Here is an 18,729-nt window from a genome sequence, read left to right as displayed (position 1 = left end):
CCTAACTTATCATCACTTGATGTTTGTTGATGTGTGAAAGAGGGGAAGGAGTGGCAGGCTGAAATGGGGATGTACATCGATCACAGTTTGATGTTTGTTGACGTGTGAAAGAGGGGAAGGGGTGGCAGGCTGAAATGGGGATGTACATCAATGATACCTTATTAATATCATTCTATCATTACTTCCTAAGTGATTACAACAACCAATGACATTCATTCCCTTGATACTTATAACAGAACAAAATATTACAATGCCAAGAAAATTTATTTAGCAGCCATATAGTGTAATGTTTGCTGACATGTCATATAGGTGGGAGGGGTACAGAAATAGGGATGTTCCACGATCACAGTGTAATGTTCATTGACATGTGGGGGGGGGGGGTGAAATGGGGTGTTAATTGATCATGACATGCAATTATATTTTACGGCATCATTATTTCACGTGAGTACAACAATCGAAGACATTCTCTCTATACCTATGACAAAACCCAGTGTGACACTAACACACTATGATAAATTACACATGGACTATATAATGTTTATTGGCATGCGAGAAAAGGGGGGAGGGGGAACTGAAAGAGGGATATTCATCTATCTTGACATACTAATATTATTGTATCATTACTTCACAAGGGAATACAATAATCTAAGACATTCTCTCTATACCTGTGACAAAACCCAGTGTGACACTAATACACCATGATAATTTACACTATAGAGTATATAATGTCTGTTGACATGTGATCATAATAAGTAATTCCACTCTGAATGACACAGGTTGTCAAATGTTGTCAGCAACTTGTCAAGCCAGGGTATAGTCATAAATTGAAAATGTAATGATCAGTGAGTGAATTTTACGAGTATAGTTTGATTTATAGTCAGTCTCAAATGAGGTTTTTCACAAGACATTGTGTTTTTATCACTAGAATTTCAACATGACAAGAAGTGCAGGAAATGCACAATTTTGTGATTTTTTTTTTATCGCTCAAATTTCAATACCAGAATCCCATTATTTTGTATGATTTTTTGTAACATGCATTTCAATTTGACATGTAATAATGGGGAAATATTTTTTTTTTTCTTTATTTCAAACTAGTCATAATTCTATAAGGTTACTTGACAGAATTTGGTCTTGTTTCATAATTTCTGACAAATTTTCTGTGTGAAAAAGCATGAAATTTCAACAACTCCTAACCCCCCCCCCCCCCAAATGTTGTAACCACTTAAATCTACTTCCCAGAATTTGATCATTTTTGATAAATTCATTTTCAAGAAACTAATAAATTTTGTTGTAGACAACAAATCTACCAGTAAATTTCACAGAATTTGATTATTTTTTATAAGTTCATTTTTGAAGAAACCAACAAATTTTGTTGTAGACAACAAATCTATCAGCAAATTTCACAGAATTTGATGATTTTTGATGATTTTTGATCAATTCTGTTCGAATTACTTCAAAACACTATCATAAAATAACACAGTATGAACAGACAAATTGATATTTTTCAATTTATCTGAGTGGTTGCTTTATTTTTTTCATGTGCAGCAAATTAAATATAACGAGAGCATTTTACCTTTCTTGCAATTTTGAATAATATGTTTTGCAGGCAATCAGGACGATTAAATTGTAAGAAGATATCTCAAAATACCAATTAATAATCAAAATGTATCCGGAACGTTTTAATGGAACATATGAGACATAATTTCTGAATACGCACTTCTACGAATTCAGCAATTTCTTTCCAGAGATTAAAGTCTGTATCAAATGTTACTATGGAAATCAAGCTACACGGAAAAGATAGAGATGAACTTTGATCTATCAATTGATGTTGTATATATACTCATAGTAGGGTGGCAGCTCTGATAGCTAAATTTGGTGGTACAACCTCACTCAGTATTTATATTATCTTGATTACACTGTGATTATATCCATATAACTATGGGATACACAACCATATATATACAAACAAACATACATACATACATACATACACACACACACACACACACACACACACACACACACACACACACACACACACACATATATACCTTTATGAAACACACTTTGTGCAAGTTATAAAACAGTGAGGCCTTGTTCTCCCTACTTCTACACCTGTCGACATACAAATGTATGTATGTATTTGTACTTCCAGCTAATGCTATACACACATGTACTTGACTTGCTTTCAGCATTATTGTACTGTACAAATCATGATCACAGTATTAGGTAAAAGCAACAGGTTCTTAGTCCCCTTTTTACTTGCATCTTGTAAAAGCCACAGTTCCCCATCCCCCACACGTATCTCCATTTATCCTGTAAAGCTAAAGCCAGGGTTTCCCTCCTCTCCTCTCACCCTCATCTTGTAAAAGCCACAGTTCGTCCCTCAGCTATATCCTCCTCATGTAAAAGTCTGTTTCCTCGTCCTGTACCCTCATCCAGAAAATCCAAAGTTCATCCTTCCACTTTGCAATACAAAATCACTAGAATACCTTTTCTAATCTTAACAAACTTATTATTATTTAAGCGATACCATTTCTTTCAAACCTGAATTTACATAAATTGAAACTAACCTTTTCATACCTCCAGTTTACTCAACACCTCCAACAAATTTGACTCATTCTATCAGATCCAGTTAGACACTGAAGAAGGACAAGTGATTTGTTCAAAACATTTCTGTTTCTCAATCAAAAGTGGAAGAAGAGAACTTGTGTATGTATGGCATTACAAATTGTACACTGCAATATTTATCATATATATATTCAACTTGGATGTAAACAAAAATTTTTGCTAATATGGCCTTAATGATGGATTGAGTTGGGGAGGAAAAGGAAGATCATAAAAGTTATCAGTTGAAACCCTTTGTCCTCTGGTTTCCGTGGTACCTCCCACTCACACTGCAGTAATTGTACGTGGTAGTTATGAATGTATTGTACCTTCACAGTCGTATAAAATATACTACGTATGCCAACAAGATGACTGTGTGACTTCTAATCTCTCTGGAAAGAATTATCAAGATTACGAAGATCATGTTTGTGACCTGAAGCATTCAAAATTTCTTTAAGTTTCTCATCTTTCAGATATGACTTACAAAGTAAAAACTACAACTGCACTGGGTTCATCAAAGATAAATTTTCATTGATTAACCATACTTTTTTACTTCATAAACTGAAAGTGTGGCTTTTAAAAAGGCAGCCATATTTCAACATGTCACGTGATCCTCTCTGAAGATAGATTTTCATTGACTAACCATACTTTTTTACTTCATAAACTGAAAGTGTGGCTTTTAAAAAGGTAGTCATATTTCAACATGTCACAAAATCCTCTCTGAAATTAGGAAACTGGACTTTGTAGTATGTTCCCAAAACTTTGCAAAATATGTCATGTATCTTCATTATCTAAACACTATAGGACACATGAGTATTTTGAATACTTTGTTTTCACCACTGCATCCAAAACCACGCTCTGTCTAAAGGCAGCCATATTTCAACATGTCACATGATCTTATCTGTTTTCAAGAAGCGAAACTTTGTGTTTCACAACTGAATATTTCAAAACAATTCTATGTACAGTTTCCTTCATTACATACAGGTTGATGAAAACACAGCTGAACACAATATATGTTGAATATTTCATCCATCAAAAAAAACTTACATGTATTCGATATTCTTTGGTTATGTTGATTTTTAAACACAATGTATATGAAAGTGTCCACAAACAAGTTGGATTTTCCAGCCATCAGCAAAATACATTTTTCCTTCAGCTTTTCAAATCCATCATCATACCTGCTAAAGGCTTAATACAATATTTAGAATAAGACAGTCTGTCCAACGGCATTGGCAGTCCTATTGCATTCATATCTCTCCGGATATTTTAGAAATTACATTTTCTGCCCACATGAAAAATTTTAATCTTTTTCATGGCATATCAAATAACCTACATTTGTACTAGAAGCATTCAGAATGCAATATCTATATTTTTTGTCTTTGGGCTCTGGTGTTTCATTATTTATTGTACACTTTCAAAGAAATTGGATTTTTGCGCTGTACCTGACTACATATTTTTAGCTGGCGTAAACTATATGAACATCTGGGTTCATGAATATTACATTTTGAAGTGTACAATATCTTGTAATCTTTCAGGATAGCTTGTAGGCTTTCTTAGAAGTGAAATTTGTGCTTACAAATACATAAAGACTTTACAGTATTCCTTTCAAAAACAGTATCAAATGTTTTCTTGTCCATGTACCAGTCCATGTGAAGACAATACAGTTTGAAATATAGTTCAATAACTATACTTGTAGCAGTTTTCTACATCTCTTTCTCGCTCCACTGGATAGTCAAATGGCTTTCTTTAGCATGTTATTCCGTTCTTACCACCAACAGTGGTAGTTTAATGTTATTGGAACATTGATATAAAAATGATGGCATTGTCGCATTCTCACATGACTTGGAGGTTGAGTTAGTAGTAAACTGAATGAACTAACCAATTACAATCGTGTCTCAATGTGTAGATTCCAATTGACACGTGCATCAGTTGATACTCACATGTGCTTCAAGACAAATGTGCACTAAAACAGTACACAAAATCTTACATACGTAGGAGATGGTCGAGGATTCAATGCTGAATGATTCCATTCAAACCTATCAAATATAACAAAACTGCGCCCCAAATAGACAACACCATATGATCAATAGCAAAATTGAGTAACGCTACGAATTGAGAAGATAACACCAAAGATGCCAAGTGAAAAGATACACCCATAAGTCTACACAAAATCTGTTGATTCCCTGACTACACAGGCAAAGGAATATATTTTTAAATTTAAAAAAAACAAAACGTTTAAATTCAGCTTGTGCCTCTTTAACAACAAAGATCACGAAGGTAATCAAAAGGCTGAACTAAAACCAAGAAGATAGAACTTATCAGTTGTCAAGTCTCCAGGGACAATTCTCCAGACGATTGTTGGTCGTTATCTGACGTAAAGTAAGATAATTTCACACAACAACCTTCTGTCACTCGGGGTATCTAGGGAAACATTCCCATTCTACTTTGTGTTTTGTAGTCGGGACCTAGTATCTGACGCAATCAAGATACGAGGAAAACATCGTGTGTTCATCTCGTGTGCTATCTTTTAGAACACATTCTTTTTTCTCTTCCATCTAAAAGTGTTTCCCTGTTTCCTAGCAACGGAAATTCACACAAAGGATCAGATGACAAGATTAAGTTTGGAGGAGTTGCTACATCTTTGACAAAAAACGGTTGATACATGTATTCACCTTAAATTGTGTGTTCTCAAAGACTTTTGTATTCATAAATTTCTAGAGGCCAACTCAAAACACATCCATTAGTATGAAATGTCAGCTATACACATGTACATGTACTTCTGAAGTTCATTCAGGTGATGACATCCAGTGAAATTGATCAAAATGTTGCCATGGCAACTATCAATGATAGCCAATAAAATTTAGCTGAAAATGTTTGCTACACTTTTTAATGGTTTATCAATTGTATCAAGATGTATCTACTTAATTTGCATACATGCAAATTGATAAAAATGGTACCATGGCAACTATCAATGATGGCCAATAAAATTTAGCTGAAAATGTTTGCTGCACTTTTTACATGTAATGGTTTTATCAACATGTATCTACTTAATTTGCACACATGCAAATTGATAAAAATGATGCCATATCAGTTGTTGATTTTTCTTGGGTGTTTGCCGATCAAATTCTCACTTAGCTGCGTAATAAACAGATTGTTGGGTGCGACCTGATCTACATGTATATGAAGACACTAAGCATAAACTTCAAACTGCAAAAGCCGATGTATATTCAGTATCAATAATCTTGCACCCATCCATTAGGGTTAATCATTTAAAGTAAAGTGAACAGTGGTTGCTTTGTCATCGTTTTTCTTGATTGTCGAGATTTTTAGATTTGCGAGAACTGCAATAAATCTTTGGAAACGTATCAACCATGTGTTATCACATCACATGTCAGATTAGAATTGAAAACTATGGGATTGTATTATTCTACGATAACAAACCGTTTGTTTATGCCATCAGTTCTCTTCTGCAAAAGTCAAAAGTATGTCTACACTTTCAAAATATTCTGTTGGAAAGTTCTAAACACTTTAAAACTTACATAAGCCAACTTTGTTATCCCTGATAAGTTTTTCATTCTGTCCAAAAATGTTCATGACACGAATATCTAAACTTGTCTTGTTCAACTCAAAGCAAGACTCCCTATGTCATGACTTGTTTCTAACTCAGTGAAAAAGACTCCCTATGTCATGACTTATTTCCAACTCATAAAGACAAGACTCCCTATGTCATGACTTATTTCATACTGATAGTGACAAGATTCCCTATGTCACAACTTCTTTCATACTGATAGTGACAAGACTCCCTATCTCATAACTTGTTTCTAACTCATAGTGACAAGACTCCCTATCTCATAACTTGTTTCTAACTCAGTGACAAGACTCCCTATGTCATGACCTGTTTCTAACTCAGTGACAAGACTCCCTATCTCATGACTTGTTTCTAACTCATAAAGACAAGACTCCCTATGTCAGATGCACTATTGCAAGTAATTATTTATGCTTGCTTGCTTGCTTGTTTGTTTGTTTGTTTGTTTGTTTGTTTGTTTACAAATTACTTTCTGTATTTTTCCATTTCTTTTCCTACTCATACAACATGCACATTTTTTCCAAACATATCAAAGTTGTTTGAATACTAGTAATTCAAAATCCAAAATCCAAAACAAATACCCACTTCTCATCAATAATGCCACTTTCATATTCAAGTATTCTTCCAGTTTCCTATATGTATTAATCTACTGGTAATTACGCAAATGAAGTAAATGTGATTAAAATATTATGATCTAAAAAAAATGGATTTTTATTGCACTGTCTATGAAAATTTACGACTAAATTTGGGGGTATTTTTGTTATTTAATGAAATGATACCCATGTTTGAAAACGTTCACTTTTTTCCTTCAATTTCCTCAGCATTCTATGCTGATATTTTGAAACATTACTCTTTGAGAATGTGCTTTTTGTCAATTTCCATGGTATTCTATGAAATATATGCCGATATTTGACAAAGTATCATTTTATAATGTACTGTTTCCAATTTTGTCTGTAGTACGGACCAATTACACAAATTGTCTGTGCTGTTAGTACACCACAGCAAGCTGATGTTTGACACAAATGAAAGGAAAACTCTAAAATGCACTTACTCTAATATCTCACGTAGAATCCCAATCTGTACCTGATTGAATGAAAATACCGAACTGCCAGAAAAGGAATCTGTTTAAAAGAAGACCTAGACAAATTAATATAGGATGTACTAGTCATGTCAACGGCATCTGCACTCATAATACATCATAAGAACTAACTCATTGTGGTTTCCCCAATTTAAGAAACAATACCTCTACATGTTAGAACTGCATTTGGTTGAGATAATCGCTTCGACCAAGTGTCTCCCATTCCTGCTGAATGAACAAAGCGTACTCAATTTTACTGAAAAATGCTTTTCATCTCAGAACTATGCATCGCTATCTTTTGAAAGCTGGGACAAAAACTACATATGACAGCAGTATCATTTAACCAGGTTTATACTATACATGTTCACATCACTTCCATTGATGCATCTGCCACCGACAGAGAAAACATCTTGCTCATGGCGATGTGCTACTTGGAAAGGATGAGACGTTGCCATAACAACAGACAATTTAATGGATTCTTTGCACTAACACTGGCAATTTCAAGAAAATTCTTTCTGGTAAATTGAGCTCATCTTGTGTGTGTATGGGCGATGAAAGGCTGCCTTGCATCCAGGTAGTGTACAGCAAATTAATGGAAGCTGGCGTCAAAAGAAACACAACACATAATAGGACACGAGCCTGGCTTATCTAATCTGCAGGTTATCTCGCCTAGGATCTCACTCTATAAGGACATAGAGTCTTGTTAATAAATAGAACACGGTTTCTGGTTACGAAAAGTGGAAATGGAACTCACATCATTTCACTGCATAATACAGAAAACATTAAAATGATAGAGAGTCTTAATACATCTTGTTGCAGACTTAGCAAGAACACTGACGCCTCTACGGATTTCACTAGTTCGCTTCATTCTTGCACAGACTTGTAAACTTGATCAACATAGTTTCTACTCATTGACTAACACAATTGAGAACACAACGAGGCATGCGGGCAACGTTTTTCCTCTCACCACTTTTATTTTCACACCCAGCATGATGAATCATTAGATTTTTGGAAAACGGAAAGTAATGAGACTCGTTTTCCGGTATTCTGATTACGAGACCATCGATACCATATTTATACATATATGAATGAATCAATAACGTTACCACACAAAAAAACAAGAATGGCATGCAGAAGACAGACGATGTTGAGACGACATACACGTGTCCTGAATATTGAAAGGTCAAAGCGAAAATCTGTCCTCAAATGAACTCGGATGTTGGATTTAAAAGACTGCTCAATATGATCAAAATTGTACATTATCATTAACATAATTTTATTATTAACATAATTCATGGATTCTGATTTTAAATCTTAAAATTTTACTGTAGCAATAATTATCAAAATTGTATATCATCAGATGTATAATTTAAGAACTCTAATTTTGAATTTATAAACGGCTCTACAATAATTATTAAAACTGTATCATCATCATCAAATAGTTTATTTTGAAAGTTTTATAACCTTACCAATTGTGAACCATGAGTGGCAACCTTACCCATCAATGAAGGAAGTTATTAAATTAACTGCAGCTGTATTTTTGCTAACGGTTTGGGAATCAGGTAACAGTGGAGTCATGATGGGCAAATGGATAGAGTGGCCGGCTTGGAATCTGCAGGTTGCAGTTCGAGCAACATCGCTGCTGTTTGTTTCTGAGTGGCTAAAGTCCTTGGACAAGATTTGAACCACGACTGTGCCTTATTCAACCCAGCTGTATAATTGGAGACCTGGTAGGATAGAGGTTGCAATGTGAATGCTTTAATCCTATGCGCTTATTGAGGCTGGAATGGATTGTGTGCTGGATTGTGTGCTCCCCAGGGAGTTGAGGAAGTATAAATGGCCATTGTGCCACTATAGATCCGAACCAGGGGTAATAATTGTAAAGTGCTTTGAGCACAGAGTGTGAAAGCGCTATATAAGAACCCAACATTATTAACATTATTATTTATTATTAAAAGCAGGTAAAACTGGTTTCTCCTTTCGCGTAGACTAGATTTTCATCCTATACATTACAATTTTGTTGCCAGAATGAAATGTTAATTCATGGACTTCATTGCTGGTTGAACATGACTTGACGTATAACTTATAAGTAACTTTAGATACATCGTATTGCTCAATCTCTACAAAGACATGCATGAATGCACACATCATCTCAAAAGATAGCTGACAGTGATATTTCTACATCTGTATACTTAAGTTAGGATACGGGTAGTTTGTATGTAGTTTGTATAGAGATTGTACCAGTGTGCCCTCTAAGCCAAGTTGCCATGCCACTGACACACACAATTTCTAGTGACACACCAAAATTTGGTGTTCCCCTATCTTTTACTATGTGGTGACTTACAACAAATTCCAATTTTCTCATTTTGACCCACAACAACAAAATTTGGCTATCATTAGAGGGCACACTTGATGGTACATTATATTTGTTAACATGCTTTCAAATTTAAGAGTTGAATTGAAAAACCCTTTACATGCACAACTACAGTGTGCTTGTACTAAAGATATTTCAACACCTCATTTTCGTGATAATACTTGTATGTACTGAATGTATGTATGCACAGTGGACAATGGTTCAAGTAAGGCATAATGGGGCACAAATGACTACAGTGCTGGTGATTGACTGAAATACCCATTTGTGGACAAACAGTATGTACATACACACTACCTAATTTTCACAAACATGTCAATTAAAGTGTAGTATAGTGTAGTAGCAGTGGCTACAACCTGTAGTGTAGTAGAAGTAGTCAGCGCTACGACCAATATTCTCAGTCTAATAGCCTGCCACTCTTACAGGCTTCATTGCTGACAATTATCATGTTGAAAGAATAAGATTCCGAAAAAATGGTCAACAAATCCTATAACTTGTCATCTCTTACCTGTATTGTCGACTCCCACTTTGCTCATACAGGAGTTGAATAGCAGCAATGGCCCACTACTATCATTTAGCCATGTCATAAACAATGCAACTGTGTAACCCTAACTCAGTTCACATTCCTAAAACCCATTACGTTGATAGCTGTGGAAATAGTCATAACGACTAAAAATAGTGTGACTGACAGCCAGAAATTTCATAAACGATGCAATTTATCTTTTAGATTTTCCATCAAAGCATACATTTGCAGTCTTGAAATTTCACAAATGACACAATTCCAGAGTGCTCATTTAGAGTTCTTTCCCTAAAATGTCAGCTCAAAATTTTTTAACTAACACATTTTACCCTCTATCATTTGGTTTCAAAGCTTTGATTTTCGAAGACCTTTCACACAAATGGCAGCATTAAATTTCTTAAATGACGTATATTACGTTGTAAATTTCATTTGGAAATCTCATTTCCCAGGCTTTTAAAGCCCTGACTGTTGGAATGTTTTGTCCAGTTCTGTGTTATCGCAATCACTTTTGAGGTACTTCACACAAAATTGCTGTATAATTGTACAATATACGCAAGTTAAAACAACACAGCTATACTTATGGTTCTGTATGTGACATATATCACTTGTCAGTTACTATCAAGGACTGGTAATTTGTCAGCAACATTTTAGTCTGCATGCCAACTAAAGTGGAGGTGTAAATGGTAACGATACTGTATATAGAACTAGACTAGCCGCGTTTACACATACGGGGTTGAATATGTCAATATCTCACTTACTTTGAAATTACAACAGGCAAAGCTATGATCATGGTTTCGGTAACTATGTACAATCAATACAGAAAATTGAGTATAATATTGCAAATAGGAGGCATAAGCTCAACTCACAGTCACACATAAAGAAATGGGGAAGTTATCTAAAACATTGTCCAAGACCCAGCATTAGGTAGGGAATACAAAACTAAGTTTGAATTTCAGTAAAGAAATCATTTTGTGTTTTATCCAGGTACTGTAAAAACCTGCTTTGTATAACTTTTTATTACTCCAATAAAAAATCTTTTAAATACAAAAAAAACTACATTGTACATATATCAGTTACTGTCAATGACCACGAATACATCTGTTTTGTAATTTATCAGCAATATTGACATTTGAGGTGTTGAAATATCTCACTCCCTTTGGAATTACAACAGGCTCAGCTATGACTATGGTTTTGGTAAGTATGCATATCAGTTACTAAACAGACCACTGAGTGCATTTGTTTTGTACTTTATCACCAATGAATGCTTCCATTTAAGATGTTGTATGTAAATATCTCATTTACTTTGGCCATTATAAAAGGCAAGCTATAATTATGATTTTGGTAAGTACGCAGTGACTGTCAATGACCACTATAAGTCAGTAAGTGCGGCTGTTTTATCATTTGTAGCAGTGTTTACATTTGAGGTGTTGAAATATCTCACTTACTTTGGAATTACAACACAGGGACAGCTATTATTATAGTTTTGGTAACTTCATATATCAGTTCCTGTCAATGCCCATAAAGTGCATCTGTTTTGTAATTTGCCAGCAATGTTTATATTCAAGGTGTAGAATATGTATGTAAATATCTCTAACCTTACTTGGAGTTTTTCCTTTCAATCATCACCATTGACAAGTGATTGTAGCCGATAATGTGAACACTAGTGTTAGGCTTTGTAAACATCATTATAGTACATACATCTTAAGTACCTAGATTCTCTCACTGTCTTCAGGCAGTTTGAACTTCTATATTAATCTCTTTGCTTGACTTATTACCCCTGAACTCTGTTTGGTATATCCCTACTGCGTTTTAAAGTAAGGGTTAATCTTCACTCTCCAGGAGCATGGATAGGTCTTCAAGGGGCAAGATTGATAGTTTACACACTTTTAACATCCCGGTAAATTTTGCATGAGTTCTTTCTCCTCTAAAATTTCGGATATTTCTCAGTTAATCCAATCTCGTCAGGTATTGAACGGTCCAAGATTGATGACTTTCAACTTGGGAACAAATTATTGCATGATTTCACCCCTAAATGCTACTGTTTGGTATATTCCTATATAACCTAAGCATAGGTTAATCCACTCTCCACAGGAACATGGAGAGGTCTTGATGGGTCAAGATTGAAACTTGATTGCACCCTGAATGCAACCATTTGATATATTGCAATGGATTCCTGAGTAAAAGTTAATCATCTCTCCGCAGGAATACAGAGAAGTATTGACTGGAGAAGTATTGCAAGACGGATGGTTTACAGTTCCACACCTTCAGTTTACAAGAAACAAATTTCTGCGTAATTTCACCCTCAAATGCAACTGTTTACAGTACATTCCTAGATCCTGAGGATCCCTAAAGTAAGGGTTAATCAATGCTCCTTCATAACATAGAGGTACATATATATGAGGTAATGAAGGGTGTAAGATTGGCTGATTCATTTTACTGGAAAACATATATCTCTGCATACGATTTCACCCCTAAATGCTGCCATTTGGTATGTACCGATAGATTTGTAAGTAAGGGTCAATCCACTCTCTCCCCTCTTTTACACAGAGATGTAAAAGAGGGGTAAGATTGAGGACTTTACATTTACCAGTAAATTTCTGCTTGATTTCACCCCTAAATGCTGCCATTTGGTATGTACCGATAGATTTGTAAGTATTAAGTGTTAATCCACTCTCTCCCCTCTTTTACACAGAGATGTAAAAGAGGGGTAAGATTGAGGACTTTACATTTACCAGTAAATTTCTGCTTGATTTCACCCCTAAATGGTACCATTTGGTATGTACCGATAGATGCATAAGTATGGGTTAATCCACTCTCTCTAGAAACATGGAGAGAAGGTTACAGTAATGGTAAGATTAACGGGACATACACTTTCAAGTTAATGGAACACAAATTTCTGCATCATTGCACTACTAAATCCTTCTCTTCAGTACATTCCTGTACGTCATAAGACTTAAACCTGCACTAACTGTAACTAGGGTATAATTTTTTTTCAATCACACAGCCAACAATATATTCACCGAAAATTGATAAAATGCCAATAATTCACCATCGCACATGTTAATTAGGGGTCGACTGTATCCATAAGCAGTACTGCAACAGAGTGAAGTCGGGATCACACTGTGAAGCTGTTTTTGGGTGCAGAAATACAATCAGGGATTTTTGTATCATATTCAGAATCCCAAAATTTTATATTCAGAAATGTTTCTAATATTGCTGAATATTAATAAATAATAGAACACGTATGAGATTCTAAAACCTGAAGGTTGTTAGGTGAGTACATAATAATATATATTCATTTACAGGCAAATTATCACCTGTTTGCAAGTGTTTGAAAATGTATTTAGAATACTGATCAGAAGCTTTTTGAGGATACCATACAGTTTTTGACAATGTGAAATGGATTTGGCTCCTACATCAAAATATAACAATGAAATTACTAAATTGGATCCAATTGCATACAGACTTGTGTTCTCTTTGAAGTACAAACACAAACATTAATTTAGTACACTAGTATATTATATCAGAAATCTAAAGTTCACTGAAGATAACAAGTGAATTTCTGACTTGAAATGTATTTGGCCTGAGAAGTGTGAAAAATATGAAACTACTACATTGGACCTCATTGCATCATAGACCCTCCACTCCATTCCTCTGATAACGAAGCTTGGGTAAGGATTCAACTGCGATGTCCAACTACCAAGTCAAACAAGTTTAAAATTTAAGCAAGAGAAACAGTTACCTGAACAAAATTACGATACATTTAATGGTTCTGTTTCTACTCATTAGACTGCATTAATATGAGATTATGGAATTCAAAACTTAAGGGTTAAACTTGCCAGAAGTTTGATACATGTATACGAACGCAACTTAAGGACACAAGCGACTACATTTCACAGTCGGGTATGAAATTATTAATATTACGACTTACCTTTCAAAAATTTGAATAATACCGACTAGGTAGTGTTTGTGTGTATTAACATTAAATACACTAAGGCTTTAGATTAATCCTGATTTCTGAACAAATAACAAAAATTTTCCTCGTCTTCTTTCTACTTCACATGCAGAGCAGCAAGGTTGGAATGGTGTGTGGCCACTTATGAAAGAAAACACAATTGGACTGAGCAGTGAAAACCTATCACTACTATCGGTGTAACTGAGCTTGGTCATTGTAAACACCACATGGACAGGAAACGATACTGATATCCCCACTTCTACCAACAAAAAGAAACTTTGAGCCACTTAAAGCGATGACAGACACGCAGGCAAGTGATATGATACCATTACCAATCAACAGAATGAGTAAACCTGAACGCGTGTGATACCCACCAATGTTACGCCTTGAAAATTGTTATTCAGTGAGTCATGTCCACGTCAAGTACCACCTGAATGAAAGAACATACTGGACCTCCCGTCGCCATCAAGTGCCACTCGAGTTCACAAACATACTGGACCTGCTGTCCATATCAAGTGCTACCCTGTTTCAAGAACATACTGATTCAAAATCTGTTGTCCATGCTAAGTACTCAGGTTCAAAAACATACAGGACTAATATTAAATGTGATGACCATGTTTCAAGAACATAGTGGGCACCCTGTTCACATCGGGCACTGTCTGGCAGCCGGATTAAAGAACTCATCAGACCTTCTGTCATCATCAAGTACCAACCTACTTCTAGAACATATGAGAGACATTCCACCAACAACAAGTGCCATTTAAAGTCAAGAACATACAGAACTATCGACATCAAGTGCCATCTGAAGTCAAGAACATTCAGGACTGTTCATACCAAGTGTCATCTGAAGTCAATAACATACAGGACTGTCCACACCAAGTCTCATCATAAGTCAAGAACATACAGGACTGTCCACACCAATTGCCATCTGAAGTCAATAACATACAGGACTGTCCACACCAAGTGCCATCTGAAGTCAAGAACATACAGGACTGTCCACACCAAGTGCCATCTGAAGTCAATAACATACAGGACTGTCCACACCAAGTGCCATCTGAAGTCAATAACATACAGGACTGTCCACACCAAGTGCCATCTGAAGTCAAGAACATACAGGACTGTCGACATCACACATGAGACCTCCTGCTCTCCCGTGCTGAACACTTGTTGATTGCTTTATCTTCATTTGAATTTATAGCTAACCAGCCATCCTATATGTATTCACAGCATACAAGCACACATTGTAATCAGTGAAACATCAACCAGACATCAATTGAAATCAAAGTTATGTCTGTGTCATACATGATAGACCTTTGGCAGGATAAGATAATATCGCACATTTCTCCTACCTAAGGTTAATGTTACCAAATTTAGAAAGATGGAACTTCAGAGATGTTATTTCAACATAATAATAATACTTTACTGGCTAGTTGCTCATGTACATGTTGACAACATTTTCTCCATGTCTTCACCCCCCCCCCCCCCCCCACCCCTTTCTCACTCTGAGAAAACTTATTTGGGTTTGAGCTTGATAAAACTTTCAAACAAAATAAGTTTCTATTTTGAGACATTACACACTGGTGTCAAATGGAACATATTTATATTTATATTTACAATGCGAATATACAGCTTTAAATTTGATGACCAGCAAGGATAGCTAAACTTTTATTTCTTGTCAATGTCCAATGAGTCACACACATCATTGCAAACCATGGCCTCTTTTATGGCACTGTCCAAAATGCACCGCCAACAGGCTATTTCGCAGCATCACAGAAGAAGTAACAGCTCTGGTTTGCGAGAATGGTCACACACACAGCACCTTTGGTGTTCTTATAGGCATACATACTGTCTGGATTTTAGTCAAGATCATGTTCACATGGCAAGCGTTTACCATAAGAAAATCAAGGTAGAGGGAACAGGTAACATGGTTCAAGGACATCCATATCACTATCAGACCACCCTAAATCTGCCAGGTAATAGAAACTGAAACTTAAACTGTTTGTCCCTGTTCACACAATAGTTTGGCCCATTCTTATTGTTATTTGCACTTTAAAGTGGCACCACTAAGAACCTTGGGGTTGATAAGGTTCAAAGCACCTCTCTCCTACTTGATGTCGACCTGAGGAGTGGCATGTAACTAGAACTACTGTATTTAATGATTTAAAGTACACCTTACCTTGCTAGGGGTGGATGGAAACTAGACAAAGATAGATGGCATCTCTTCAAGTTTAAACATTATGTTGTGCATGTACACCTCTCATTCACAGTACACACCACCTGTTGAGAACAACATGAATGTACAGCAATTAACAGCAGGTTAGGTTTCACTGCAAACAAATGGCTTTTTGACTACTGCAGATGACACAGGGGTTGCACCATTAGGCACTAACAGTTGCCCTGTCATCAGAAGTTGACGTCCTAATTTCTAATGCTGAATGTGTTTGCTTGGGATAACAAATCTCAGACAAACAGTCTGACGTAAATGTACCCAGGGAAGCTTCTATTTTCAAATAAAGGTGCATGTATATGTATATAGTATTCTCTCCTGGTGAATAACATGTGTACCTTGTATGACATTGTATCTTCGCCTCACCTACATGTACATGTACACACACTTAGTACTACTAGTCCCATGATGGCTTTTCATTACTCATTACAAAATTACCTGGGCTTCAATTCAACACTAGGTAGTCTGATTTAGTGAAGTAAGTGGCACTTGCACAATTTCTATTGGTCTAAAACTAATTTGGTAGTCTAGATACAATGTTTTAGAAGTCCATGTACCCTGGACTACTGCTAATTTGGTAGTCTAGATAGAATGTTTAGTAATTAGTCTATGTGTCGTGGACTCTGCTATAATTTGGTAGTCTAGATACAATGTTTAGTAGTCTATGTACCCTGGACTACTGCTAATTTGGTAGTCTAGATACAATGTTTTAGAAGTCCATGTACCCTGGTCTACTGCTAATTTGGTAGTCTAGATACAATGTTTTAGAAGTCCATGTACCCTGGACTACTGCTAATTTGGTAGTCTAGATACAATGTTTAGTAGTCTATGTACCCTGGACTACTGCTAATTTGGTAGTCTAGATACAATGTTTAGTAATTAGTCTATGTGTCGTGGACTACTGCTAATTTGGTAGTCTAGATACAGTGTTTAGTAATTAGTCTACAATGTATGTGTTGTAGACTACTATTAATTCCAAGTCTGAATTTCAATTAGTATGACACTGTATCTTTAGCTTGACCTATACAACACCCTGCATATAGTTCTCATGCTGTCTGAGATGGAAATGATAATTGCCTATTTGCAATGAAATTAGGCATGTTCAGTGTTTGAGACTGTGGTTTATCCAGGGCGATGTGAAGCTTTTACAAGGTTGTCAGTGATTGGAAAACTTACTTATACTTTATCACTCATTAACAATACAGCCAACAGATGTGTTTGATTCCTTTGTTTTCTAACCAATCAGAATGAACCTTATAAAGAGCTTTATACCATGTGCTTGTTTCCTTTGTTTTCTAACCAATCAGAATGAACCTTATAAAGAGCTTTATATTATGTGCTTGTTTCCTTTGTTTTCTAACCAATCAGAATGAACCTTATAAAGCGCTTTATATTATGTGCTTGTTTCCTTTGTTTTCTAACCAATCAGAATGATTCTTATAAAGTTCTTCACATTATGTGCTTGTTTCCTTTGTTTTTTAACCAATCAGAATGAACCTTATAAAGAGCTTTATATTGTGCTTGTTTCCTTTGTTTTCTAACCAATCAGAATGAACCTTATAAAGAGCTTTATATTATGTGCTTGTTTCCTTTGTTTTCTAACCAATCAGAATGATTCTTATAAAGTGCTTCACATTATCTGGTTTATCCATTTGGGATGGATTCATAATCTTATAAGACACGTGAAATACATAAAATATGGGCAAATAATCAATTTTTATTGAAAACACACTCGGGGGAATTTAATCACCTTGAACAGGTCTAAGATTTATTCAATAAGACATCAAAGTTAATGAGCAGGGTATACACTAGACTGTAAGATACGTCGTGACGTTCCACTCTCACCGGCCTCCTCTCACACGACATGGGAGGGGTTAGCCAATGTATGAGGGCACCCCATCATGACGTACCTTACAGACTAGGTTTACACATATCACACATACTTTTTCCTGCATTATTTTCCCCTCCATCACTAATTATAATATCAAACCTTCAAGCACTATATGCATGGAGTTGTACTGTGGTCACCTAAAACATCTAAATAACAACCATTTACAAGCAGTGCTAGCAAATGGTCTGAATAAACACTCAATATACAAATGTATAGACACGTAATTAGATATTATTCCCCAATATTTTTCTTCATTCAGCCAAGGAAAACATGACCTAAGGGTTGCCACTACGAGTCGCTAGCGGACAATCCTTAGGTCATGAGTATTTTCCATCTGAATGAAGAAAAATATTGGGGAATAATATCGCCAGTAACATAAAAAATAAAAAACTCAGGGAAAGTAATGGTTTTGGCTCATATTTTGAAAACAGCAGAACCAATGATGTACATGTAGACACGCATTGTAGCGTCATACATATCGATGTGCATTGTCG

This window comes from Glandiceps talaboti, chromosome 21 (assembly GCF_964340395.1).
Source record: "Glandiceps talaboti chromosome 21, keGlaTala1.1, whole genome shotgun sequence".
Classification (NCBI taxonomy): Eukaryota; Metazoa; Hemichordata; class Enteropneusta; family Spengelidae; genus Glandiceps; species Glandiceps talaboti.
This window is presented reverse-complemented; position numbering follows the sequence as displayed.